This window comes from Ciconia boyciana, chromosome 6, assembly GCF_034638445.1.
Source record: "Ciconia boyciana chromosome 6, ASM3463844v1, whole genome shotgun sequence".
Lineage (NCBI taxonomy): Eukaryota > Metazoa > Chordata > Aves > Ciconiiformes > Ciconiidae > Ciconia > Ciconia boyciana.
The window spans coordinates 42,356,753-42,384,121 of NC_132939.1; the positions used below are offsets into that span (position 1 = coordinate 42,356,753).

Genomic DNA, 27,369 nt, shown 5'->3' on the forward strand with positions numbered 1-27,369 from the left:
CATAATTTTTCCAAACTTATTGTGTGCTTAGCCCTCTGAATGATCGCTCCACAGGAAAAATTGAGAAGCACATTCAGTAAGATTTTCATTTAGTTCAAGCATTCAACAAGCATGCTAAGTAACACAGACACGGATTTTTCTTTTGCACTTCTATCACAAAATGTATTAAAAGTTTCCCGTGCTAAAAGCCTATTACTAAGAACCAATACATAAGTATCACTAATTATTTCCAAAATTGCAGAGCAGGAATTTTAACGCAGGTGATTTAAAGCCTAAGCCAATTTCTAACTTTTAGAATCTAGGATAACGTGGAGTGTTATGTCTGGAGGATTACTCAGCATTCCCTGCTCTGGAAATTTTATATCTGAATGACCTTGAGTTGCCTAAGGATGGGATCCAGGATACCAAGGTGGATGTTCTGTTTTACCATGCCAGTCCCAAAGCTGCCACAAACGCAAGGCATATTTTCAGAGAACCTGCACGCGTCAAGTTCAGTTTCTTAGACACTGCTATGCAGGTATTCATGTTAATTTGGGCACAGTACCTCCTGGGGGTGTACCAGGAGGACCAGCAGTCTCTAAAGAAAATGCGCATTGAAATATCTAGTTAAATTTATTGCTCTCACACAGGGGTTGTGAGCATACTCTTACCTTATCTTAGCGTACTTTGTGGCAACTACCACTCTGAAGCTACTACCAGGCCAAAGTTTTATTGTTTGAACAGTTATTGGGTTTGAACTTCCATAGGTGTCTCAAGAGAGCTCCAATCAGTTTTCTTTCAGCTGCTTTTCCTTTGTGCACCTACACAGACCCTAGGGAAAGAGCCAGAGAGTATGTCTACATTGGACTTTCAACTTGCTTCTGAAAATGAGTGTACAGTGAGCTCCTCAACAGTCCTTGGTTAGACTGCTCTCAAACCTCGGAAACTAGCTTGGCTGACTCATCAGTATAGAGCTGCCATATAAATATGCTGTCTGGATTAGGATTGTTTGGCACTAGTTGGTAATATAAGCAATGTGGTCCTTGGACAACAATTGCTGTTGAACTTCTGTTTCCAAAGTGGCATTATATTACATTTGGAGTCTCACAATGCCTACAGTTTCCACACCCTTAACTGGCATTTCTCTGTATGAAAGTTCATATCATTCCACAGTGGCTGAGATGCTTTTCAGTACAGTGAATTGTTTTCTTACAAAGGCTGGTCTTGATGCAGCAGTAAAGTCTTGTAATGCGTGGAGATCAGATTAAATACATATGAATTATTATCTCTGTCAGATTTATCTCTCAAAGTCAGAGTACTCATTCTCATCTTCTGCAAAATATTCTTGACTGAAGAAACTCGGATCCAGAAACAATCTATCATTTGAATCCCCTGATTATAATATGTATTGTTATTCAACTTCTTGCACAGTTCAAGCTAATGCCCTAGCACACTGGTTTACTGAATCACAGCGCTGGCTAAATTGATGTTCTGAAAGTAAAATTCAGTTGGAATAATCTCATAGATACAAAACTATTAATAAGAGTTTTTTCACCTAGTTTTACTTTTAATTAACTGCTTAGAATTACTTATGCTTCATAAGCTGTTTATTTTGTTCTACAGAGTTAGGATTTACAGAGGACTAGAAAAATGTTTCAGTTTTTTTAAAACGCTTCAACTTTTTTTCTCTTTCTAATAAGGCGGCCTTCTGCATTCAGATATTTTTCAGTTCTTGCAAACTGAAATACCTATCTTAGATTTCAGTTTGGAACTCGGTATCTCTATAATCTGTGATCTAATAATATTTTATTTACTTGATTATTTCTTTGGGTCACACTTGATGCTTCTTGTGCAGTACTGCATCCTTTCCCCCTCAACTATCACATGTAATTTCCTGAACTCTTATTCAAAATCTATAGAGCTAATAAAGTTTCCAATGTATAGCCCTAGGAGCAGCTGTTTTATTTTGCTGATTTAAGATATTTCTTTTTTTCCTGCCTCTTCTTTCTCACACTTTCAAGTTCAAAAGAAGTATGCATGCTATCAGACTGAATTAAGTGTTATGCCGAAAGAGTTAGATTTACACAAAAGCACAAGCAGAAAGGTAAATAGTGTAACAATAATAATATTAGCTAGAGACAACTTGCTATGGAGGAAAGTCAGGTCTGTGCAGATATTTTCACACATGAGAGTGTCAAAAGTCAGTGCCTGTTAGGATTTTCAAAGCGTCCATGTGTTTTTGAAACTTCTTTGGAATCCTGTTCTCCATTTTTAGTCCCCAGATTTACTCTTAAGAATCTGGTCTAATTTTGTGCTCTTGTGAAATTATGCGAAGTGATTTAAATAATGGAAGCAATCTACCTCATGACCCTCAAATGCTTGCTGCTTTTTCTTGATGTACATGCATTGGAACCAGTCAGAGATCTATCTTTTCATAAATATGGCTGCAATAGGACAAGTAAAGGATTTTAAGATGGTCTCAATGATTTCATGGGGCATTGGATGAACTCCACAGTCTTAGATATTTAGCAGAGCTTTATAAACAATTTTGGCTTGATTTAGGGCCAATCCTTAAAAGCTTTAGAAGTCAAGTTCAGTTCAAATAGTTGGTTTGTATGGAATTCCATCTTCTTATTTCAACATAGCAATGTTTCACTCCCAGTAGTCCTGTGCTCCAGAGCACTTTCTTCATTCACACTTACCATCATATGGATGAAAAAACAATATTGTGAATACTAAATTGAGTGCTTTTTACCATGTCTGTTGAAGGCATTGTAAGAATTATTTCTTAATTCTAAAATGAATTAATCCACATTCTAAAATCTGATAGAACAATTAAATTGCATTACTATCTGGATACATTACATCCTTCACAAAATGCATGGTTAGCCTTAGGAACTTGCAGTGACACGGCAGTATTGAGTTCAAGGCTACAACTGTCTTACATAAAAAATAAAAGTATTTGGATGCCTAATGCTGTGATAATAATACCTACATCAAATGAGCTAACAGGCAAAAATAATGATCACTTTGGAAGATGTACATATATACAGGTTTTCACTTAAGAACGTAATTATTGTAAATAGAAAACTGTAGCTGATGTTATCTACCACATAACTACTTAATCTTGGATTCCTTCTCTTTCTCTGGAGCATCTCCTGCTGGCCCATGGTGTCCACAGACAGATTATAGAACACATTCATCTTACCCAATGTGAGCTTTCTTTGCTGTTATTGTGCCATGAATTTTGTTCGTTTTAACTAACAGGAGTCACACAAGACACTCAAAGGACAATTTTCTGTATTTTATTTTCTACTTCCATTTTCTTTGCTTTAAAATGGTCAGATCAATTTAAACTTGATTTAAGTGAAACACTCCGCAGCTCACACGCGGCAAGTATTCAACCCCAAAGCAAACATTTACAGATGCACTGATGTAACGTCCCCCCCCCAAAGTACACAATGGGAGTACTGTGGAAGCAGTGTCCTGCAGGCACCAGCGTACTGCACAGTACATGTATTCACTCTAGGGGCTCTGATCTGCATATGCAATAGTTTCTGTATGCCGTTTCTATCGGCACAGGAAAAAAACTCAAGGAAAAAAGAATGAGGGAAAGCCTTCAAATGTGAAGTTACTTAGCTTTGCTCTTCTACAGAAGAGCCTCATAACCTGTTTTTATTTCTGGAAAGACTTTTAAAAAATTCCTAAATGAAGTGACTGGACGTGTCTGAGGGAGGAAGGAGAGCAAAGCCTGTGGAGATGAAACCAATCTGTTGATGCAGAGTCCTGCCACGGGGGTTTTCTCCTGAAAGGCGTTAACACAGACACAGTGGTTTGGTAAGAACCAAGAGCAGAGTCAGACTAAAGACCGTAAAGGACAGTAGCCGAGGGAGGTAGGTAATCACAAACTGTATTGAATTAAGAAAACTGAATAGCTACCTCTGAAAGCAGGCTAGACATCGGGCTTTGATCCGCCCGCCTCCTTGTATATACATGTAATCTTGCATCTTGATTGAATATTCCCACTCTGATTTTGTAATTAAAACATCATTTATACTGAGAATAATTAAGACAACTGTACATTTGATTTTAAAATCAGTTTTGAGTATTGTGCCTTGTCAAGCTACAAGAATGGTTCCTGCAGCTTTACAACTTAGCATTAAGAGGCAGACAGTGACCGCAGGCACCTGAGTGGAAGGTTTGACAGTTTGATAAATTAGGAATGACACTTGCCAAAATGGCTGTCCTTCCCTCAGCCTGCCAGTGGAGCATTTACACACTGTTAATTGAATTGGCAATTTGTGTAACAGTACCTGCCCCTGAGCTTTTGTAATGCTGGAGCTGCCATTTAGCTCTGATAATCCAGGACTTGGGAATAGGGACGAAAAGCTTCACATGATATTATTGCAGATTTAAAATGACAGTTGGGGACCTTGTTGCCAATTTCCCATTAAATGAGAAATAATTAACAATAGCAATAACAAAGTCTTATAGAGCTGGAAACTTAAATTGACTTTTCAGCAGTAGTATGGTTTGAAATTGCTTCTAGTGTGATTATCAGATTGCCCTTTCAGTATTATATACCCTAAATAGTATCATCTGATGGTCCGAATAGGCAATGTTTTCAAAGCTACCCTGCTTCATTAGTGTGAGGCTCTTCTGATTTATCTGTGGGTTTTTTTAATTTCTTCTTGCCATGTAAAAATTGAGTTATGTTATAATATTTCATACCGATAAAGAACTTAATGAAATATTAGAGATTCCGATTTCCGTGGTTATCAGTAATTGAGTGACAGCAGAAACAAAATTTTCAGTCATAGATTAATATTGTTAATTATGAGGTTCTTTTTTATAGTTGTACTTGCAGTTGATAGCTTCATTGTCTTTCCCTAAATTTCTGTAGTGTACCTAATGCCATCATCTGAAATGACAATTTATCAGCAAACTATTATTTTTCTCTCGGGCTTCTCATGTTTTGATAATCTCTGTGAATACTTGCTAATGATTTGATGTCCAAATACTATAGTAACCAAAACCCATGTAAGAATTAGCCACTAAAGACCGAAGTCTTTGCTATCTTAAGGATTAAAAAAAAAATAAAATCAAATACTTAAAAGCTGGCACAGTTGCTGCATGTCAGAAGGCTGACTTTCCTATGCAGACTTGCAGCACTTATTCTTGCCCCAAGATTTAGACTTGCAGACTTCAAGTGATGTACTGAAGAGCAGGTGGAGCTACTTTCCCAAGATGGGTCATTCCCATCACGAGAATACTTACGCATTCATAAGATGCCATAAGTACTAGATGAAGCACAGAACAGGCTGATCCATTTCCTACATAATAAATAGTCTAAGACAGTACAGGTTTCATAATTTGCATGCTTGAAAATATCTTTGCATCTGATTACTGTGATCTTAGGACTGAGTACAGCTATGTGCTGGACAAGGACTGAAATAGAGACACCCACACCCCACCCCCAAAGATGACTGACAAATCAGAGAGGGATGCAGAACAGAATGATCCCAGTCAATAGGCCTACACTAGCAACAAGTCGTATGTGTGTTTTAATACTATGCTACAGTGTTACAGTGGTTGTAGAAGCTATAGTGGTTGTAGAATTGCATAGAGGATGAATAGTAGAAGTGTGAAAGAGGGCAAAGAAAAGGGGAGGTGAACAAAGACGAGCTGATGTGGAGTAAAGGAGCAGAATGATTCATGATGAAGCTTACAGTTCAAACATTTGTGCAGGAGGTGATATTTTTCTTTCTTTCCTAACTGGTGAAAAGCAATTGATGATCTTAGAGAATTCTGTTCTGGAGAAGGAATTCAGTGAGAGGTAAGCCCGTACAAAATTTTGGATGGTGTCCAGCTTAAAAGGAAAGTGTACAAGTCAGGCACTGGAAGGAGTACAGAGGGGATGCAGAAAGGCACTGGATACCATTTGGCTGGGAGCACGGTGCAGCGCAGCCTGCTACCCTAGCCAGTCTAAGTCAGAGGAATGGCTAACACTTCCAGCCCCAGTGGCAAACTCATGTCGTGCATGGCACACTCTGTAAAGGAGAGGCAGGCTTGGCAGAGAACAGGCAAGGGAATGACGGAAATGAGGAAATAACAGGGAATGGGCATTAGGGCACACTGTTGTATGTGCTGTTGAAGGTGGAAAGGAGAAATTAGTTTCTGTTGAATTGAAGGCAAAGTTGGGGTAGGAATTTATGACAGTGGATGAGGAATGTAGGTAGAAAATAGGTTTCTGGATTTGTTACCAAGAAAAGCTTTAACTGATTGCCCTTTTTCCTCTACCAAGCCCTTCCACCTTGACACAAGGAAGGAAGGAAATAACTGTGAGTGGATTGTAAGGTGTGATTTTTTTTTCCAGGGTCTGCACACCTGCAGGTCCCACAGTATTTGTGGGAAAGTACTTCCAACATTTTGAGGTTTCATATATATACTACTTCATGCAGTCCAGAAATTCTGAATCCGTCATTTTTTAAAATTATTTATCACATGACTAAATATAGTACGGTGAGGGGGAGAAAGATCATCTTGTGGTCTGGTCTGAGGCATGATACTGGAAGGCTTTGCTATCTGTTCTGACAAGTTCTTTGTGTGATGCAGTTGGATTACACCTCAGGATTTGTATTTGTAGTACATGACAATGAAAATGGTCTCTTTGAAAGTCTTCTGATGTTTAATTCTTCCAGAGTTTTAAAAACATAGTTATCTCTATATAAGTTTACAAAACTTTTTTTTTTTTTTAATTAGGGCATTGCATTTTTACATAGCTCGTGATCCAAACCAAAAAGAAGTTTACAATACAAATTAATTCTATTCAAACATCACTTGATTAAATGTTGTCAAGTTACAGATTTAGAAATTAGTGTAAAAAGATATCAGTTTCCAGGGCCCTTCATGACATGTGGAACTCTGTTGCAGATTTACACATGTAGTAGAGAAGGGAATATGGGTATACTGGACAAAATTTATTTACTCGTCTGTAATTTTGAAAGTTAGCATGTTGCTGTTGGCAAATTAAAACATCAATAATAAAGTGTCTATCACTACCATCTTTTTCATGTATAAAGGAGGAAGAAACAGGGGGGAACCCTACTGTAACAGACACCATGTTCCAGAAACATGGTATAAACTTTGTAATACCTTTAAGTGTATTCTGAGAACAACTGGGTTACTATGCTGCTTATGTACCCATTTGTCATACAGGATTTTAAATGCTTTCCCAGTCTGCTTCTGGAATTTCTCTCCTTACTACATACTGTTTTTCAATATATACTATACATCTGTTATCCTTAGGATAATTATACTAAGCAAAGGCATGGCTAAAAAAACAATATATGTGTTGATGAGGAATTTTCTTTCACTGAAACACAAAGATCAAAATCACCTCTTATCTCAGGGGGAAGCTCAGTAGATAAATAAGTTGTAGAGAACAACCAAAAAGGTCAGCAAATTAGACTGTGTTGATCCACTCTGGAGGGAATCCATTTGGGGAGTGGCTGTCTCCTGGATTCTCTTTCTTCCATTAGCTGTCAGCTGAGTGTTTTGTGCATTCCTCTTACTGCAAGGTAAGAGTTTGAGAGAAGTACACTCAAAGAAGTAGTCAAAGTACATACTATAAAGAACTGCCTAGGTAAAAAATAAAGTACCTTGCATAGCATTGAAAGCTGATGCAGAATAGGGTTGTTTCTCTGCCTGCAGAAAAGCCTGTTAGTTAAGGAACTCCTAGCCGTGTTCCACAATAGCTTCAATTTTCTGCTTCTCTTCTAGGGTTTGTGAAATTCTTAAGTGTCCATTGTCAAAACATCAGAAAGTCTGAAGACCATGGCTGTGCTTGGTCTCTTTTTTCCAGAAGCTGGTTTCTTCCTTCCTCTCCAGTGGCCTTCTGTCCCCCGACTTCAATCCAAAATTGCTCACCTACTTAAAAGCAACAACACACAAGACTTCCTATGTTGCAGCTGTCTCCCCCACTCCAGATGCGTCCTTGGTTCTTCCATTATTTAGCTTATCTTTGTCCCTTCCTCCTGGCTTTTCAGAGTTTGGTGGAAAGCAGTTTCACTTTGTGTTGTCTTCATATCTTTCTAAAACTCACCTTCCAATTTCTCAGGGCCTTTTCTCTTTACTCTTATTTTAGAATTTCACAAACACCAGGAGCAGCCTGCTAATTTATTTTGCTTTCTGGTTCATTTTCGCTTAGGACTCAGCAAAACACGAATCAATTATCTCTAATACTCAGTACAGAATAATTTAATACTTGGACAGATAGTTTCATATTTGCCCAGTCTTAACTGAAGAAGACAGAAAATCTCCCCCATGCCCCATTATCACTGTGCTTGTTTATGCCTCCCTTGGAAGAGGTTGGAGACTCCCTGGGGAAGCTAGCTTCACAGTTTGAGCTACATAGTCTTATGACTGACTCTTACCCTATGAAGTGTGGTGTAAAACATGAAGGACTCCATATATACATTATTTATTGTGTAAGAATAATTGGTGAAGGTGTACGCAAGACAAAGAGGATTGCAGAAGTTCTGAACAGATTTAAATCCATGTGTTTAAGTATGTGATTTTGTGAACAGTCTACCGAGTGTTATCTTTAGTGAAAACTTGAAATATATCCGTTTAGGACTCACTGTTCTCCTGTACTTATTTTCGTTTTTATATCAGTTAATGAGAGAAACTGCTTGTCTTGCTAACTGAAGAGCAATTAAAAAAGTCTAACTGCTCTTCAGTCCTACCACATAACTGTTATTGATATTCAGTGTCTAGTGAAATCTTCCACAGTGTGTTTGCAGGAGCTTATAAGGGAATTTGTAACACCAATTGTTATTCTATGCCCACTTTTCTTGCAGAATTGTGTATGTGATAAGCAATATGGATAAGAAAGAGCTGAGAAGATCTTTGTAGGAATATTTTTTTATATGTGCTCTGAAAAGGTCTGGTTTAGTACCCCCAAAACATTTTGTAAAGAAATGATTTTGCAACAGGTAGCCAGTGAGTTTCATGTGACTTTCTCCTCCCCTCAGGTGAGTGGCCTGCATATAAGCTTAAAGGGACTTCCACTTAGAATTCTTGTTTTAGAGATATTTTGTTTTGTATGAAATACTTTCAGAGTCATTGAGACACTGAGCAAGGATAAGAATGGTTTTTTTTGGCTTAGGAGTGAACGCAACCTGTCAGGATATGGGAATCCTTGCTCCCTGTGTTCAGTTATTTATACAGAGACCAATAGTGTCAACAGAGGAAGTAGATACTACCTCAACTCAGAATAGTTTGTAGCCTGAGTGAAGATTCTTCCAAGAGAGAAGTGAGAAATTTTGTTTTATCTGAACTGGAAGAGCTTTTTATTTTTGTATGATAAGGGGTTGTGGCAATTGGAGACTGAAGCAAGAAAATTATTAATATAGCTTTGTGCATAAATTCTGATTATTTTGTTACTTACCCTTGCAATGGAGGCACATTTTGAAGGGATGAATCTTTACTGTAGGCATATATCTGAACCACCTTTGATGTCGAATTTTGAACATAATCTGAAATTTACAGTTTTAGCCTACACTACAATATGATCATGATTCTTCCAAGTATCACAAGCAGTTGAGTTTTCTATAAATGCTATCAATCTAAATTGCACAGGGTTTCCTTCTGCTCTGCACCACTCTATCTTACCCCTTAAACAGGGATCAGAACAGCTGGATGCTACCCTGTCCAGTCTTGGGGAGTTTTGGTTCTTAATCGAAACTTCAGATCTCATGTTTGGTGATTTCAACATATGCTGTTAAGTTCTGATTTAGAAGAAACACTTCCAGAATAAGGTATTACTGTGACTTTTTGTGGCGAAAGTTTGAAAAAAATGTAACTTTGGTTGTGTTTTGTTATTTTGATTGTGCTTCTAGGAACAGATAGGTATTTTGCTCACTTCATGAAGTGAAATTAGTTGTATTTGCTGCAGAGAGAAAGAAAAAGGTGTTTTGCTGAATATGTATTTTTAAAGGGCATATGGTGAGAAAACAAAAATTCCATTTACATGTAAATGATTTAACAGACCACAGTAAGAAACTAGAATACTACCAGTTCCTCAAAATGATGTGGTGGTAAAGGTGGCTAGCCCTATGCTGAAAAGTGCGTGGGTTTGGCATTGCATTTGTTTGTACTGCATGATAATAATTCAAATTCAAGCCTGTATAATAATCACATTGAGATCTTATTTTTAACCATATATATAAAATATTGCTCTAAATCATACTGATAATTTCCAGGCTTTAAAGTTATAAGAGTTTGCAACAGGCAGCCTTACATCTACTGTTTTGTGTTTCTATGGCTCTGTTTCCTAGTGGAATGTGAAAGCTGCTTACTCTATTTGTAACTGCTTCAGTTTCAGGTAAGCAGAGTCTTGAAAGAGGTTGCATGTAAACTCGCTTTTTTCTGTAATGAAGACTGTATATCCTTTTCCCCTTGGCACAAGACTTGTCTGAGGTTTAGGATGAAATATCTAAAAAAAAATCTCTTTACAATATATGACCCTGTTTACCTTCACTTTCAGTGAAGCTTCAGCTTCACTCCCAGATCTTCAAATATTGTATTTAGATCCCTATAACCTACTGATTCCAGTGAGAGAAGGTTCTTTTTATGAATCTGCACTTAATAGTTGATTTTCTTTGGAAAATTGGATTCAGGCTACTGAATTATTTAATCACTTTTGAACATTTTACTGCTTGCAGTCAACAATAAACATAATGCGCTTTTAAAGATGTTGCCCTTTGCTATAAACCATAAAAGTAATCTCTTCGTACATCTATAATCACCAAGTATTGCAAAGCAGTATTAAAATATGAAGAAATTTCCAACATACCAAATTTCATAAGGTCAAGTCAGTAACAGTGTACATTTCAGTAGCATTTATGTTAAATCTTTTTATTGATTATTAAATAGTTTGTAAACTGGAATGATTTTTTTGTCTAATTTACAGAATGAGTTGCTTTTCCAGTTTAAAAAGTTAATGCTTCAGAGCCTGATGGGAAAATAGGGCTATAAGTGTGATTTTTGTACTACTTTAGCCCTGATAAAGAAATTATTCCCCTTAGTAATATGGAGTTGCAATATTAAAATACTTTTCTGGATGTAACATTTGAAGATGTAAAACAAATTATTTAACTCTCTCAAAAGAATGTCCTGTATTCCTTTAACACTGTATGCAGGTAGAGCAGTGGAAGAATGTTGGATATTTCACAACATAGTTTAATTCCAAAACGTCCAGCAGGAATTCACCTGGAATATTGTTTTGAAGATATTGGTATACAGCTAGGGCCCAAAATGCCTTTTGTGCCAAGAAAGCTAATTTTTGTATTTTAAAATTAATCTAGCCAAAATCTGGATTAGCTATGTCACATCCCCTTAACCACAGGCATGTAAACCTCAGGATAGACAGCTGTTTGGATGTTTCAGACTGGGACTCCTGCCCTCAGCAAACATATTTGATTCTCCTACATGGTCATTTGGCTGCGTGTACTCATGCCCATATGCTTGGATGGCATTGTGCCTGCTCACTAGTTGGTCAAACTGTTCCATTAGGGCTTAGACGCCAAGATAACAGGTTGAGTTGGGCACCATCTATAACAGCATGCGTTCTATCAGTTCTGAAGGAAATCTTTCCTCAGGGACAAGATGCCATGCTGCATAACTTGCCTTTTTGCATTCATCTTTCTTGCCACTTAGATGTTCCAAACACCCCAAAAAGAAAAAAGGAGAAAAAGACAGATTGAGAAGAAAATTTTGGCTTTCAAAGAAGTAATTGTCATCGTAGCTGTAGCATAAACTCATGAAGTTCATAGGGGATTTAGAACTGCATGCAAAATGAATAGTGTACAAGCCCTCAGGCAATCTGCGTTAATTCAAGCTTAAATTAGACAACAACACAAGTGGGCAAAGTGTAAAAGATGTAGAAGAGTCACTGAAACATTTTGCAGTTCGCCTTAGATAGCTGGAAAAGGCCATTGTAATAGTCTTAATGTTGCTTTATGTTTACAGCAGCTGGTAAGTTAGGGGAGAAAAAGTTAGCATGCTTTCAGGTTCAGTGTCATCTTCCTACAAACTTTGCTTTCCTTTTATTCTTAGACTATTGTAGCTACATAAACACACTTAACTATGTTAAGATGAATGTAGTATTATTTAGACATAAAAACAGTAAAGGCGGAACAGTCATCAAAAGTCAAGAAAATTCATTGCTTCTCACACGTCAGCAGAAACTAAGTTACTAGAAATTGTCATGCTCAATTGGTGATACCTCCAAAATGAGCTAGGAAAGAGGCAGCAGTGTCTTAGACAAAGTAGTTCTTCAGTGAGCCAGATCTCCTTAAACACTGGGTAAATGAAATAATGTATATACTGATTCAGAACAGGGAACTGCCTCCAATGGTGCTTATACCTCAGAGGTAAGAGTATGGCATGTATAATGTCACACAGCAACCTTATCAAGACCTTGAAGAACTGGCTCTGAAACAGCATTGTTCTTCTAGCATTTACACCACAGTAGCTGTTGGAAGTTGGTTGCAAGAGTAAAAATCTTAACATTTGCTTTTGCTGACAAACACCAAAAGGATTGACTATGGCCTATAGAAAGCAAATATAACAATGATAAGAAGTGGATTTTTTACCATTGAACATATTAATTACATTTCTTTTTTCCCTGTTTTCCTTCCATGAGTCCTGCTGCATTGCACTTTGGGGCACTTTCTTGGTTGCCATGTTTCTATGAATTTGGTTGTTTCATTTCAAATAATTTTGGAGAACTCTCATTACATGAAAGAAAAGAAAAAGTTGTCAGGGTTCCAGAAACATATACTGCTGTAAATGTGTTACAAAACCTTAATGCTGTGTCATTTCTAATTAATACAGATTTATTAAAACTGGCATGACTTTTAGACCATTTTCATTGAAGCAACTGAGAATAAATCAGACAGGAGAGCAACAGATGAAGGAATTTTAAGCAGCTTAGTGACCTAAATCACTTGTTAGTCCCTGTCTCTTCTTGGATAGGTTGCACAGTTCACATTTTTTTCTACTGAAAATGAATTATTTGGATAAGGAGAGGCAGAAAAAAATTAAAATCAGACAATTACTTTGAATTAACTTATAAGACTGACTGATGTTTTTGTTACTGAGTGTGTAGACAGGACAGATACTGACCTCTCAAAGTTAGAAGATCCATTTCAAATTACTCTGCTACTTGGTACCTGTGTTATACTTACCATTAAGTAGGTTTTCCCACTTTATGTCTTAATGCTCATGTTGCTTAATGTCATCTCAATTACTTGATATAATTCTGATGTGAAGTAAGCACGTTTCAGTTTAACTCGTCCCTATGTAAGTTGATAGCAGTTGATATTAAGAAACAAACCTGTTTGCTTGCTTTCATTCCTCCTCCACTGTTAAACAAGCCATTCATATCTTTAATGCTTTGCCAGTGCGGGTGTAGTACAGATTGCAAGAGCTAAGCCTTGGTTTTGTTTTGTTTTTTCCTTTGAGTAAAATCAGTATAACATGATTATTTAATATAAAGGCTCAGGAGGCGTCTTGGACTCAAATGGCTGTCTTTAGCAGTTGTGGGATTTTGTTGGATATCACTAGACACTGAGTAACATAGACTGGGAGTGTTGACAAAGCATAAGAGCCAGGAATGGAAGAGCTCTGATCTTGGCACTGCTGCTGTCTTTCGGCAAGACTTTGTCTAACCGCAGACATGGGAAGTTTCAGGGACTTGTGATCTTTCAGAATTAGCCTTAGACCTCTCTCTGTACCTTAGTTTATTCATGTGTGAAATATATTAATTATGCACAACCAGTTTTGTAGTGATCTATGAAATTCCTGGATGAAAAACACTGCAAGAACGCAGGGTAGTATTCTGTGTAATAACACCATCTGCTTTGCAGCAACTGTGGAAGTCATTAGAGAAGAAAGAGGAGAAAATAGTTCATAATTTCATAGTAAGCTGTCCTTTCTTTCTGTTTTGGGTTTTGTGTGCTTTAGCACTGCACATCTAAGTTCTCATGGTCAGCAGCATTTAGGGGTTAGTCTCAGCAGAATTTCCAGAGCCTGCTTTCTAATTCAAACTTATTCTATGGTAAACTGTCTGAGCTGAGCCAGTGTGAGCTATGAGTTCCCTATAGGCTTACGGAAAAGTATTATTGAATGATTATTACTAATGGGCATATAGAGCATAAGCAATAACATATATCAATGTGTGCTTTTTAACATGTAGGGCATGTTAAAGGGATGGTATCTGGTTTTTTGTTTGTTTGTTTGTTTGTTTTCCAGGAGACTTATAATATATATGGATATTTTGTAGTCCTAATTGTTGTGGCTTTTTTAATTACTTCCTTGTTGTGATTGCAAGAGTAGTGAGCACAAAAAGTCAGGCAATTCTTTGTAGAAAAAAAATATTTTAATATTTGTTAGGAACACAATCCAAAGGCAAGTGAGTTAAAAGAAATTACGACTCCTGTTCTAATATAAACTAGAATCATTATAAAACAATTCTCAGTCTTTTGCTGTCAAGAGCTGTGCTTTATCTCTTGTAGATACATAAGTTGGTTGAAAACTTTCCGACTATTTTTGACTTACTAGCCACAGAAAAGATACTAACTCAGGTTAAATCGTAAGCCATCTATAAAAGCTCTACAAAGCGGGCAAGCAAGTTCTCTGTTTTAAAGATGTGGAAACTGAGGTACAGGGAGGTGAAAAAATTTATTGGAGGCTTCCCACTAGGCCACTAACATATTTAACAAACAAAAGGAGTCCTTATCGCCAGGCTACTGCTCTGTCCTTTAATTTTGCACATGGATATATGTTTCTGCTTCTCAATAAGTGAGAGAGAAATGGAGAATTAAACTGAACTTTTTCTAGAACAAAAAATAAGATCTAAGGGTGCAGGGGGCTAACATTATTTATTTATTTTCAGCAAAATGAAGTAGCTACTTTGCAGAGAAAATGTGTTTAGGCTGTGGTTCTACAAATACTGATACTTAATTATTAATATTAATATCAGCAGAGCACCATAGATTTGAATTAATTTAGGCATGGATGCACAATCACATTTTTGTTGGATTAGTCAAAGGCTGTTCAGAGGGTTAATGCCAGCTTTATCCTTCTATACAAACTTCATGCTGGCTGGAGGAGGACAGGACATTCCTGAATAAAATCTGAGGGTTTAAAGTTAAGTCTTCAAAAGATTTGTCAACAGAGGTGACTCTGCAGGGGGAGTCTGTACCAGTGTAACACCTTCTGTCATGTGGCCGCAGCATGCTGGTAGAACTGCTAAACTTGGATTTACCCTACCATCAACCCCCACTGCCATAGCTGCAGATGCTAATGGGGTCCTGATTCAGCAGAGTATTGAGTGCTTAATCCACTCCTGTTTAGCAAAACGTTTTGCTTGTGCTTAGTTATTGTACAGTACCTTATAGCTAACTCTTTTCAAGTGAAGTAAGCTTAAGTGAATACCTAAAGGTAAACACATGCTTAAGCACTGAAGAGGAGCACTTCAGCTTTATAAGAACTGAATGATTCAGACTAATGATGGTTTTGATCTGACAAATTGTAACTCTGGAGGAATACTTAGAATTTACCATTCGTCAAAAACCGTATTATTGTGTGTACTAATGATTTTATTATATTCTGAAGTACCTTTGTGTCCCTTCAAATAGCGATCTCATTGATAAAAGATTTAGTATTTTGTGATTATTCTTCCCTTAATATTAGTGCCTAAAATCAATGTCTGCAGCTTGTAACTTATGCATGTACTTGAAGGAGATGGAATTAATAAAAAAGAAATTGCATATTTTAAATGAAAATGAACATATGATAATGTTTAGCTAGCAGATTCTCCTAGTCTACATACTTCTACCCTAATCTTCAGTCTCTGTATTAAGCCGAAGGCTACTTTTTCTCAAAATCCCCAGTGGCAATCACTTTCTCTCTTCAGCCTTCCCATGGCACATCAAAGACAAACTTGCGGAGAGAAAGGTAATAAGAAGGACTTTATTAACCTATGCATTTTATGTAGGCTACCACTCTTTCTGTATTAACATGTTCATTACCTGACCTAGCTGGATTTGCCTGAACAATGACGATAATCCTTACTCTCATGTCGATGGTGTTTTTTCCAGGATACTGGGTGTATCTGGAGATGAGGGTGTAGTATTGTGTCTCCATGGCCCACGTTACATTAATGAGAGTGATGCTAACAAGCATGTCCATGTGAAGGCCTAGGTTTCCAGCAGTCTGTTTTCCTCCTGTTGCACAGACAGCGGAGCACATCCTGCATAAATCTGTGGTTTCTAGCCTGACACTTGCAGGCTAAAATTTTGCCCATTTACTTTAAAATACCAGGCTATGAACTGTGGGAGTTCAGGTGCTGCGGAGCAAGTGCCTCAGCTGTCAGTTGTACAGGTGAAGGCAATAACCTTGGCAGCCATTTTAGCCTAGGCCTCCCCCGGTGTGGGCCTGAGCTCTCAAAATGGCATCCATGGCTGTGAGTGTGTTGGGTGGCACTAGTCCTGAAGGAAACTCTGAGGACAGCAGTCCCATCATATGGCCAGCCAACCTCTCCTGCAGAGCCCACTGCCTTCTCCTGATAGAAACCACTTTCCAAAGCGGAGGTTTGGAAAGGTTTTTCATGTCCCTTTGAAAACAAGTTTGGAGAAGAGTGAGCAGTCTCTCCCCGGGCCTCTTTAGCTACTGGTTTGTGTGTTTACTGGGAGGCCTGAGATGGCTCCTGCTTTCTCATTGGGAAGACTGAAATCTGTATTTCCCATACTGGAAGAATATGCCCTCCCCACTTCCCCCAGCCTACAGATTGTCCTCAGATTTGAGGGGATGCTTTCTGCTCTGGACATTGCCCTCTGGTAATTTTGATGATCTGCTAGAAGCAGCCATGGCTCCAGTCTTTACTTTGAGGACTGCTTGTATAGGTTATCGAGTAATCATTTTGGTGGTGGGTTTTTTTAATATTATTTTATTTTATTTTTTTAAAAAAGGCAGCCAGCTGCCGTTTATTGCCAGTACCTAGTCCAGGAGGCACAACCTGAGCATTCCTACTGAGTGCCGCCTTTCTAGCAGGAAGTCAAAGGCTTTGTGTGAAATGGGCACAGAGCTGCACCTGTAATGTGGAAACACGGAAAAGCAAAAAGTAAGGTATGTGATACTTCAAGTGGTTCAATGGCAGCTGAATGAAGCTCTTGAGGATCAAGAATCTTTAGGTGCCCCAAATACCATTTTGAATCTGCTCCTAAATCCTGTTAAAATATATGGAAGTTTTACTAATGTACTAGCCTGGAAGCCACTGAAACACATGCTTAAGTTGCAAATTCATAGGTAGTTCCATCTAAAGCCTGCTCCATTTCAAGAAAAGCTTGTAGTTATGAGCTTTGCTGGACTGGAGCCTAAAGATGACCATTTACACCAATGCATGCAAAAAATTGAATGCAAAGTTAGTTTATTTGACATGCAAGTTTTCATGCAAATATTTGCATTTGCAGTAATGATCATCTGCATGTGAACTGTCTCTGCATCTGTAACTGGAAGTTGCGAGCGGAAAACTGTGTGCGAACTTTTTAAAAATCAGACCTTGAGATCAGTGTGTTTTTTGATATATAGTCTTTTAGTTGCTCAAAGTCCAGTCATAGAATTTCTGAATTCAGTCAGAAAAATATATCAAAATTAAGTATACAATGTAGTAGTAAAGCTACAGCAGGGTATGGACAGGTGCACAGAAGTTACTTTGAAATAAAGGAGGGTGTAAACTCGTACAGCATCAGAGGCTTCACAGGAACAGTCCAGGGGTACGCTTGTACCCCTGGCAACTGTCACGTAGCTTGAACTATCTTTCATTTAAAGAGAAACTGTTGTGTGATTTTGCAGTAATTGTGTGCATGTAAGCTACCAAACAGCAAGTGAAGTTTGTACATATTTTACTCTAAAGGCACTGATTCATATATCAGAATCCTTGTTCAGGCTAATTAATTTTTATTTATTAATTTTTGTTTATTTTGCTTCTCAAGTGCATTAGGTATAAAGGCATCAAAACTATTTTAATTCTGAATTAGATTGTCCAGACAGCAGAGTTTAATGCAATTTGACAAATTCACTTTGCATTCTCACATTTAGTTAATTCAGATTAATTTTCCTGAGTGCTTCCAAATAGTTAAACACTCAAGCCTGAAGGATTAAGAACACATATGTTTAGCTGAAGAATACAAGTATTTTTGTCACTTTTTGAAATAATACTTGCATTGTTGTTTTAAAACAACTTGAGTGAATCTTGAAATTGTTATGGAACTGAGTGTTCTAACAGAGTGCAGTAAAGCACCACACACACACACCACTGAGACGTTTAACCCACTTTCTCTGGCAGGGGTTTCATTTTCTGATCACCATTCATAGAAATTCTAACGGAAGTGTTTTCTTATCTTAGCCAAATTGTAAATGTATCCACTGGATAATTTTATAAACTGTAACATGCGTACATATGTGTTCATTCCAAACTACTTCTGGCTTGTAAGCATTTAGTTGGAACTGTAATATCCATAACTACTTAAAATTAGAAAAAAACCCTCACTTTGACTAGAATCTACTTTTGAAACTAAGGAAATCATATAAAAACATGAACTGTATATTACTATGGCACCTGCTGTTTTTCAGGTGTTTATAACATAGCCATAAAAATTCACTCCAGGCTGAAACTTGGTATTTAAAAGTCTCAGCTCAGCAGGATTTTTAAATCAGATTTGGTTTAAATTAGTTTGACTCTTTTTCAGTTATAAAAGGGAGGGTGGAGGAAAGAAATTTGATGTGTCAAATATAATTTTATTCATTCCTCTAGCTGAAAAACAGTTTTGCTTTATAAAGATATAATTTGCAGGTCGTTAGCCCATAACATGGAGTAGGGGAGCCAGGGTGTCAAAGGGGGAAAAGAGGGAGAGAAAGAATTACCATCGAAGAATTTGGCATTTGCAAATGCTTAATGTCTTCTGTGAGAACATTTACCATGGATCCTTACTGAGCTTTCATAAAACTGTATCCGGGATATACAGCATTTTTTTAATTGAAAAAACACGCTTTAATTCAGTAAAGTCAATAACTCATAGTTTAAGGTCTGTTTTGTCAAATGTCAATGACTGGTGGATGAATTATGTTCAGACAATTGATTTAATACTTTCTAACAGTGACAATAAAGAATCTGAAGCAATCTGGGACCTCAGCTTCCTCTGTGTTTTACTGGAAGCTGGGCACCTGCAATCCCTCTGGCTCATCTGAAAAATCCATCCTCGTTCTGTTGTTTTCAGTGTATGTAAAACACAAAAACAATTTTAATTAACTGAGGATTAAGTAGAAAGATTGTCATCATTTACATTTACAATGCACCGCCATTTGTACATTGCTTTATATATATATCTCTATACACACATATGCACATACTGTCATCTCTGCTTATAAAGACCTTCAGTTGCAGCAGAACCTGGTAGATGACTGGGCTGAAATTTTCCAAAGTTGCCAGTGGCTTTGGGTGCCTCTTTGCCCAAACACTTTGGGCCACATATTAAACTGTTCTGAGAAAACACAACTCCAGAAGAAGCCTGTATAAGCTGTGGCTGCTGAACACTATTGTAAATCAAGTTTTTGTGGGACAGAAAAATTGAGGAAGCCAAAACTGGAGGGCAATTTTTTTTAAACTTATCTAGCAAAGACTCAAAATGGCTAGTATTAATTTATTTGAACAGAATACATTGTGTGGTATTCCTCCTTATTTTTAATGCTGTTATACAATGGAATGCATTACCATAGTGTTCCCTTCTCCCATCTGTTCCTCAAAAAGAAAAAAAAGAGGTATGTAACATTACAAAAGGGCTCTTGGAAATGTTTATGCAAAGTACTACTTTTCATCACTAAATCAAACCTGGAGACAAGCTAGCAGAGAAAGTGTTCTTTCTTTCCCATATAGGGGCTATGCATAGTTTTGCTTTACAATCAATCCTGAAATGTGGACATTTTCGCTTTCAGTTCATATTGCGGTACATAACTCTGAAGAGATGTGCCTGACGCTCCATGAATGATTAGCATTTAGTGATGTTACTCTCATTGTGAGGTACTGCCAAACCACAATTTGCAAGTACTGAATGTCCTGAACTGCAATAGGATAATTTTGATACTTCAAGCTTGGCATTATCTCCATATCTCGGGTTTTGCTTTAAATTTAATTCTCATGTCTGTCCTAACGTGGCTATTTTACCAATAAACCAGACACATTTATTGTTTCTTTCTTCTTTTTTTTTCCTATTGTTCATGCTTTGACAGTTCCATAAAGTTTATTTCTCCCTGCTGCTTAGTGTCTTTTTATTCTGTTTGTTTTGCTCTACTTCCAGCTGGGATATAGTTTAATGAATTATTTTTCAGTGTGTGTGATATGGCTTTTATGGCCTGCCTTTGGAGATTGTGATTAATACAATTTTCTTTTATTCTTTGCCCTGACCTGGTTCCCAGTGCTCAGTGTAGTGATCATCATTGTATTAAGAATATTGAGATGATATTATCCATGTTAAGCCTGGAACATATTTTCATTCATTCTGGTTTTTATTCTTCTGCCTGGATTTTTATTTTTAGTTTCAGTCCTGAAATTTTTGTTTCCGTGCCAATATCTGTACATTTATTTTGTGTTGCAGTTGGATAAGTAAGATCTCTGCTGCTGGTGAGCTATCCCACACAGTCATCAAATCCATACCTTCCCTGAATAAGTTTTTTTAAGTGATTTGGCATCCAAGTTTGTGTTGGGTTTTTTTGGTTTTGGTTTTGGGTTTTTTTGTGTTTTTTTTCTTCCGTGAGCTTATGTGAAAATTTACAGAAATCATTTAGCATGTCAGGCAGGTTTAGATCCAGCTGTTCTTTGAATAAGCAGTAACCTCCCTAGCCATGGCCAGGAATACACAAACTTTGCAAAAGAATCCTAATGGGGAGGGGATAAAGGCATGAGAGAAGAGGTGGAGAGACCACATTCTGCTTCTGGTAAATCCACACCTACTAACATAGATTTTCAACTTGCATCTTAGCCCCTTGACAGCTTTTCATTCAGACAGTCTGAAAATATTTTCTTCTTATCCCAGGTTATTTTGTTTTACTTCTTACAAAGGGATGTTAGGTCAATTCTTTCTCATGGATAGCTAGACTTTACAAGGAAAAAAAAGTGTGCAGAGTCAGTGTAGCCAATTCTATCATGCTCTTTCCTTCACTATTTCATAGATATGTTCAAACCTGACGATGAGTTGTCAGTAGGTTCGAGAGTTTCTTAATTTCTAAGACTGGTCAATTTTCCGTGCCTCATTGCAGGATGAACTGAAAAGCATGCTGATATTGATATATGCTTGTCCGCTGAGAGCTGGTCTGAGACCACCAACTTTTGTCATAGTTCTCAAGTAGGAATATGAGCTCAACTCAAACTCCAACTTGGTGGAAGAAGATTCTGCCACATGTCACCAATCCCTAGTTCCTTTCAACATCTAGTTTCTTTCAACTTATGAATGTCATATTTAAGTGATTCCCTTTCAAGGCATAGGAATCCTCCACATCTTCTTACTTACAATAGCTGTTGTCTCTTTCCCTTTCTCAGAAAAATTGCAGTTCCATCTTTCGTATTTTATGTTTCTAAATACCTATTTAGTTTTCCTTGGGAAATTGGTCATACTCTTCTCCCTGCAAGTGCTCTGTAATACTTAGTTGTTCAGGTTTCCCAGCAGATTAGGGAAACTGGGTTCTTTGGCCTTCCTGCTAGCTTTCAAGGTTGTAGTTTTGTCACTACCTGTAATGCTCTTCAAATTCTACACCTTCCATCTTGAGATTTCTTTTAGTTTCCTTAATGCGCCATGGCATCTCCAAAGTGGAATGACATTATTGAGAGATTGCTTTCTGTGGATTTTTGGATAGCATATTGAAGTTTATTTATCCAAGTTTCTTTGGATAGATAAACTTCAATAGTTTGCTAATATGAAATCGCTCGCCAGAGAATCACTTTGGTTGTTATGACTTTCCTGGCAACAGCAAGATGTGATCTTTTTATGTATCTTTAGTCAAGCTAAAGCATCGTTTCTTGGTTTAATGACAGGGGTAGTAATTCCTTCCCTTAGATACACTTCAGTTTCTAGTGCCATTGTCTTAGTTTTAGTAATTAGTCTTTACTGAAATTTGTACCACTAACACTTAAATTTCTTAGACTTTATTATTATTATGTCAGCACTGTCCACATGACTGTGGTTATTTCAGCACTAATTGTAGTGTTTTACTGAGCAGTAGTTAACATTTTTCAGAATTACATCATACGATATGCTAATACAATATAAAATGATACATTATCTACTGTGTGGTCTTAAAGAGTAATAGAGACATGAATGCCAATTAAATAATCTACTGAAATAACATGATGATCTTTTCTCTGCGATCTGCTTAAGCCTATATAAACAACGTTACTTTCTCATTGTATTGAAGTGTTGGTTGTAGAATTATGTTACTGTGAAAAATGATAGATGCATCAGAATGCTGTAAATAAATAGATCTGAAGTCAGCAGCAAAACAATCTTGGTGGAGGCACAGCCCCTATGTGTGAGGTTCAGCAAACAGCGGAAGTGGGCAAGAGAAAACACTCAATGACATATTGAAGATGTTTCCATAACTCAGAATATAGTACTGGAAAACAGGTACATCAGAAATATATGTAATGATATGCTTTGTGAGCAGGAAAAATGCGTGTGTTTAATTTTTTCTACGTATTTCTGAGTCAGTAATGAGATCTACTGCCAAAGTAATTTTTATTTGTCTTTCTACATACTGTTGATTATTTCTAAGTCTATATATGGGATTTTCAGCCAGAGAAAATATTGGATATTGCTAGCAGTGCAGTCCACAAATAGCAGGTTGGTTTGGTTTGGTGGGGGTATTTTTGTTATCCATGTCCTCTACAACCTGAAATCAACTTTAAAGATAGGCAAAATATGCTTAGTGTGTATTTTTTACTAGAAAATGGAAGCATAAAACAAAAGCTGGTCTACTTCATTTATCCATTATTGGGAGAAGATACATGGAAATTCTGTGTCTTTTCTTGTTGCTTTTCTCTTTGACACTACTTATGCACTGAAAATTGGTAATTGTTTTTATTTCCCAATTTAGAAATCTGTTATTCTTGTGCAGAGTACAAAATGAGAATTTTTTTCTACCTTCAGCACTCATGTAAAGTTTTTTTATATTCACTGTGTGTGAAATAAATGACTATGATATCTGCAGGCCATGATAATCAAGCCCTTTTGTGCTTTCAGATTTTACCATAAAGCCAGGTTGTAAGCCACTTACTTTCTGTGAATCAGAAGGACCACTCGTATGAATTAACTGCTCATCGATATGAGTACAGAGGTCTTTTTCTGCCAAAGTAAATAGTTGATGAAAATAAGGTTCAAGATTAGAAACAAAAAAGAGGTTAGTCAGATATAGAAGAATTTAGTCACTAATTTCTTCAGGAGAGGTCAGTTGACTTCTGTCTTTAACTTATTTTTTCCTTTTTAGTTTCGTACAAGAATTCATTTAATTCCCAGGAGTGATGGTTTAGTTATCAAGATAATTCCATTTTTAACAGTTGCAGAGCTTTTATAGTCAATAGCCCAGTTGTGTTGTGGGTTGTTTTATTTTAAATAAGAAGCTGGTATTATTTCCTGTCACAAAAATGATATTTCTTTTTCCTTTCTGTCATTTGACAGTAAACTTTGTTAGTTATGAAACCAGATCATTCTGTGTATTATATGAGTCACTTACTATTAGCCTCACTTTTTATGGAATTGAATTTGCCTATTTTCTTCACTGGTGGGAATATGAGTTTGTTTTGGACTCCTGCTCAAAGAGAGAGAGGGATGCTAGTGGCATAACTGGAGGGAATATTTTTTTATCCTTTTCCACTCTATCTTTGTGGGCTTGCTGAAGGACAGAAGATATTTTTTTTTTTTCCAGCAGGACATGCGGCTTCATTTTTTTTCCTTCCCCAGCAGAGGAAATCTCACACTTCTGGCACTTTGACACATCACTGACTGCTAGAGAACATGGAGCCCCTATTTACTGCTGGTTCTTGAGTCTTAAACAGCCCTCCACTGCTTTTGTTATACCATTAATTGCACTTAATGCAGCTGCATTTCTAGTATGCTTGGCTAAGCTCTGAAAATTAAGTAGAGGGTACTTTGTTATAAAATTCACTGTAATGAGCTCTGGTGGGACAGGGTCTGTTAAGTTTGAAATTACCTCAGGCCATTTCCAAAGGACTTCCTAAAATATTTCACATCTATAAAAGTTTGCAACTAGATAAATAGCCAAAGGTATGGTTGAGAAGAAAAAAAACACAGCCCTGCAATATGCACTGGATGAAATATGAACATTCTTAATACCAAATTGTTACATTTATTTTAAACATTTATTATCTTAAGTAATTTGTTAAACAGAAAGTTTTCAAGCCGACAGCATGTAAATTTTAGGTGTTTGGTTCACACAGTGGTTTTTATGCATACTCTTTTTGCTTTTGGTTTCTTAATCCAGACCCGGCATTCATGAAACTGGAATAAATTTAGGACTCCCTCTGGGTTTACATAAATTGGTTCAAGAAGGGGTCACACCTCTCAGTACAAAAACCTTATAAGAACTGCTGCAACTATTAGCCAATTAGCTTAATGTTACAACTAACAGCCTGTACTGAGTACTGATCTCTGGTATCTGCCTAAATAAATGACTAATACGCCTTCAATTCCCTCAGTGTTCTTCAGCTATATGACCGCTGTAATGCTTTGCGGCTAATAAAATTTCAGATTGACTAATTTATTGGGTAGCTTTACCAAAACATCCAAGTAATCCTTTATATACTCATTAGAAATGGGTCCAAAATGAATTCTCTGAGGACCAAGTGGAAAAGTCGCCTGGGATGGGTATCGCTGAGCTTGAGATACATTGGCACAAATCGGGTGGAGGATCTTCTGTGGTTTTAGTGCAGCAATTTATCTACATTTTATAGTTAAACTTTAAGCATGAGGTAATTAGAGGCCCCCAAGCTTGAAATTCATGCACCCTTTTTTTCCTTTAATAGACTCTATACAAGCCTGCCAAGCTAAGTATTTCACGGATGTGAGTTGTATGTGGAAGCTCTGTACCAAACTTCCAGATAGGTTAAAATCTTAAAAGTGTTTTCTTTTGTTTTGAGATTTTGAATGTAGAAATGGGTGGGAAGTCTGTTTGTTACCAAGGGTCAGTCTGCAGCCTATTGTGTCATGCAGAAATATTCACTAGTCAATAATCAAATACACTGTGGCCATTAAGTACTGCACCTGTTGTCCAGATGGGCTAACAATAAACATGACACAGTCAATCACGCTTGCAGAATAGGGTGGACAGAAGGCTTTGGGGGATGTTTCCAAGGTCTTCCTCTGTTTATCTAGACCTTTACATCTATACTATTATGTGGTTGGGAGTATCTGGGTTAGTGTATTTCAATCTTGAAATCACTCCAGCAAGTTATTCCGAGGGGCTCCATGGAGTTTTGTGTTTCTTTTGAGTTTTAAACTGAAATGGCAGCTCTTTTTATTAACTAAGAAAACTATGATTTGATAAAGAATGGAGCAATCAATCTCTGCATGTTGAAAAACATTAAATACCATCAAAATTGTTCTAACTTTAAATGCAAATAAAGCTTGTTCTCTCTGCTAAATTTCATCCATAACAGGATATTTTTAGAGCTATGAATCATTTATTAGTTTAGATAATTTTATATTATGACAAGTTATTGAACACACAATTATGTGCAGTACTGCAATATAAAACACAGATTCAAAACCCACCTTTACTGAATAACTCCTTTGTAAAAGGGGTTTGGACCAAAAGTACTTCAAAACTCATAAAAGCCCATGTCCCATGTCTCTTCTAGGAACATCCTTTATCGGATGAACAATTTGGAGAAAGGAGAGATTTAGAGATTTTACTTGAACTTGTATAGGCATCTACTCTGCACACTATTTAAAGTATACTCCTTGCCCTATTAGCTTCAGTATTTGAAATATTGCAGTAAGTTTAGAATGTACTTACATTTAAAATGAAACATCTAAGTATTTTTTGGATCAAGGCATGACGTACTGGGGGCATTGCTAAAGATCCACTTCACTCACAGTTTTGGAAATAGTTACTTATTATTTATTTACTTTTTGGAAGCAAGTGACTAGAGAAAATGTATTGTGTTAAGTCAGCTCCAAACATCCTCTTAAGTTTGTCAAACTTGTAAACCTAAATAATTTTATTTCAGTAAACCAAAGGACAAAATTCAGGAACAATTAATAAATCAGTTTAAATATTTCCAGGAGTTGCCAAAAAGACTTGATGCCAGACAGTAGTTTTCAATAAGTTTAATGCAATATGATGTGGACTTGGAGTGTTGTACAGGAGCTAGCATGAAATGAGCTGGGAGTAAGAAAACAGTCTCAAACTGGATAGTCAAAAGATGCAAAAGCGTACAATCAGCAAGTACTAGTATTGGGTCTCTTGCCTGTTGATATTACTGGCAAGAATGTCCAAATTAAGCATGTTGCCTCTGCGGTGTTACTTGAAGTGGTGCTCTGATGCCACTTCCCATCATGCATGTGGTTCCAGAGGAGGAAATAAGGATGAATACAGATGAATGGGCCTGTGTGAACCTCATGAAGTTCAACAAGGCCAAATGCAAGGTCCTGCACCTGGGTCAGGGAAGTCCCCAACATCAGTACAGACTGGGGGATGGATTGATTGAGAACAGCCCTGCGGAGAAGGACTTCGGGGATGCTGGTGGATTAAAAATTGGATATGAGCCAGCAATGTGTGCTCACAGCCCAGAAAGCCAATTGTATCTTGGGCTGCATAAAAAGGAGCATGGCCAGCACATCAACAGAGGTGATTTTCCTCCTCTACTCTGGCTCTCATGAGATCCCAGCTGGAGTAATGCATCCAGCTCTGGGGTCCTCAGCACAGGAAAGACATGGACCTGTTAGAGTGGGTCCAGAGAAGGGCCACGGAAATGTTTAGAAGGCTGGAACACCTCTGCTATGAAGAAAGGCTGAGAGATTTGAGGTTGTTCAGCCTGGAGAAGAGAAGGCTCTGGGGACACCTCATTGCAGCCTTTCAATATACAAAGGGGGCTTATAAGAAAGGTGGAGGAAGATTTTTTACCAGGGCACGTAGTGACAGGACTGTTATAGATTAAGTTTGATTAACTGTATTCTTCTCTCTTAATAGTCTGGTTTATCATTAGTAGCACCCAGCCTGAGCTGTAACCTGAGAACTAATAAAAGACGAATTGGA

General features: G+C 37.3%; 1 protein-coding gene across 6 annotated transcripts in view; it reads left to right on the forward strand.

The window, feature by feature from the left end:
• The window catches only part of NPAS3 (neuronal PAS domain protein 3), a 625,969-nt gene that overhangs the window by 272,602 nt on the left and 325,998 nt on the right, over positions 1 to 27,369 (forward strand). The gene's annotated exons all lie outside the window — the stretch shown is intronic.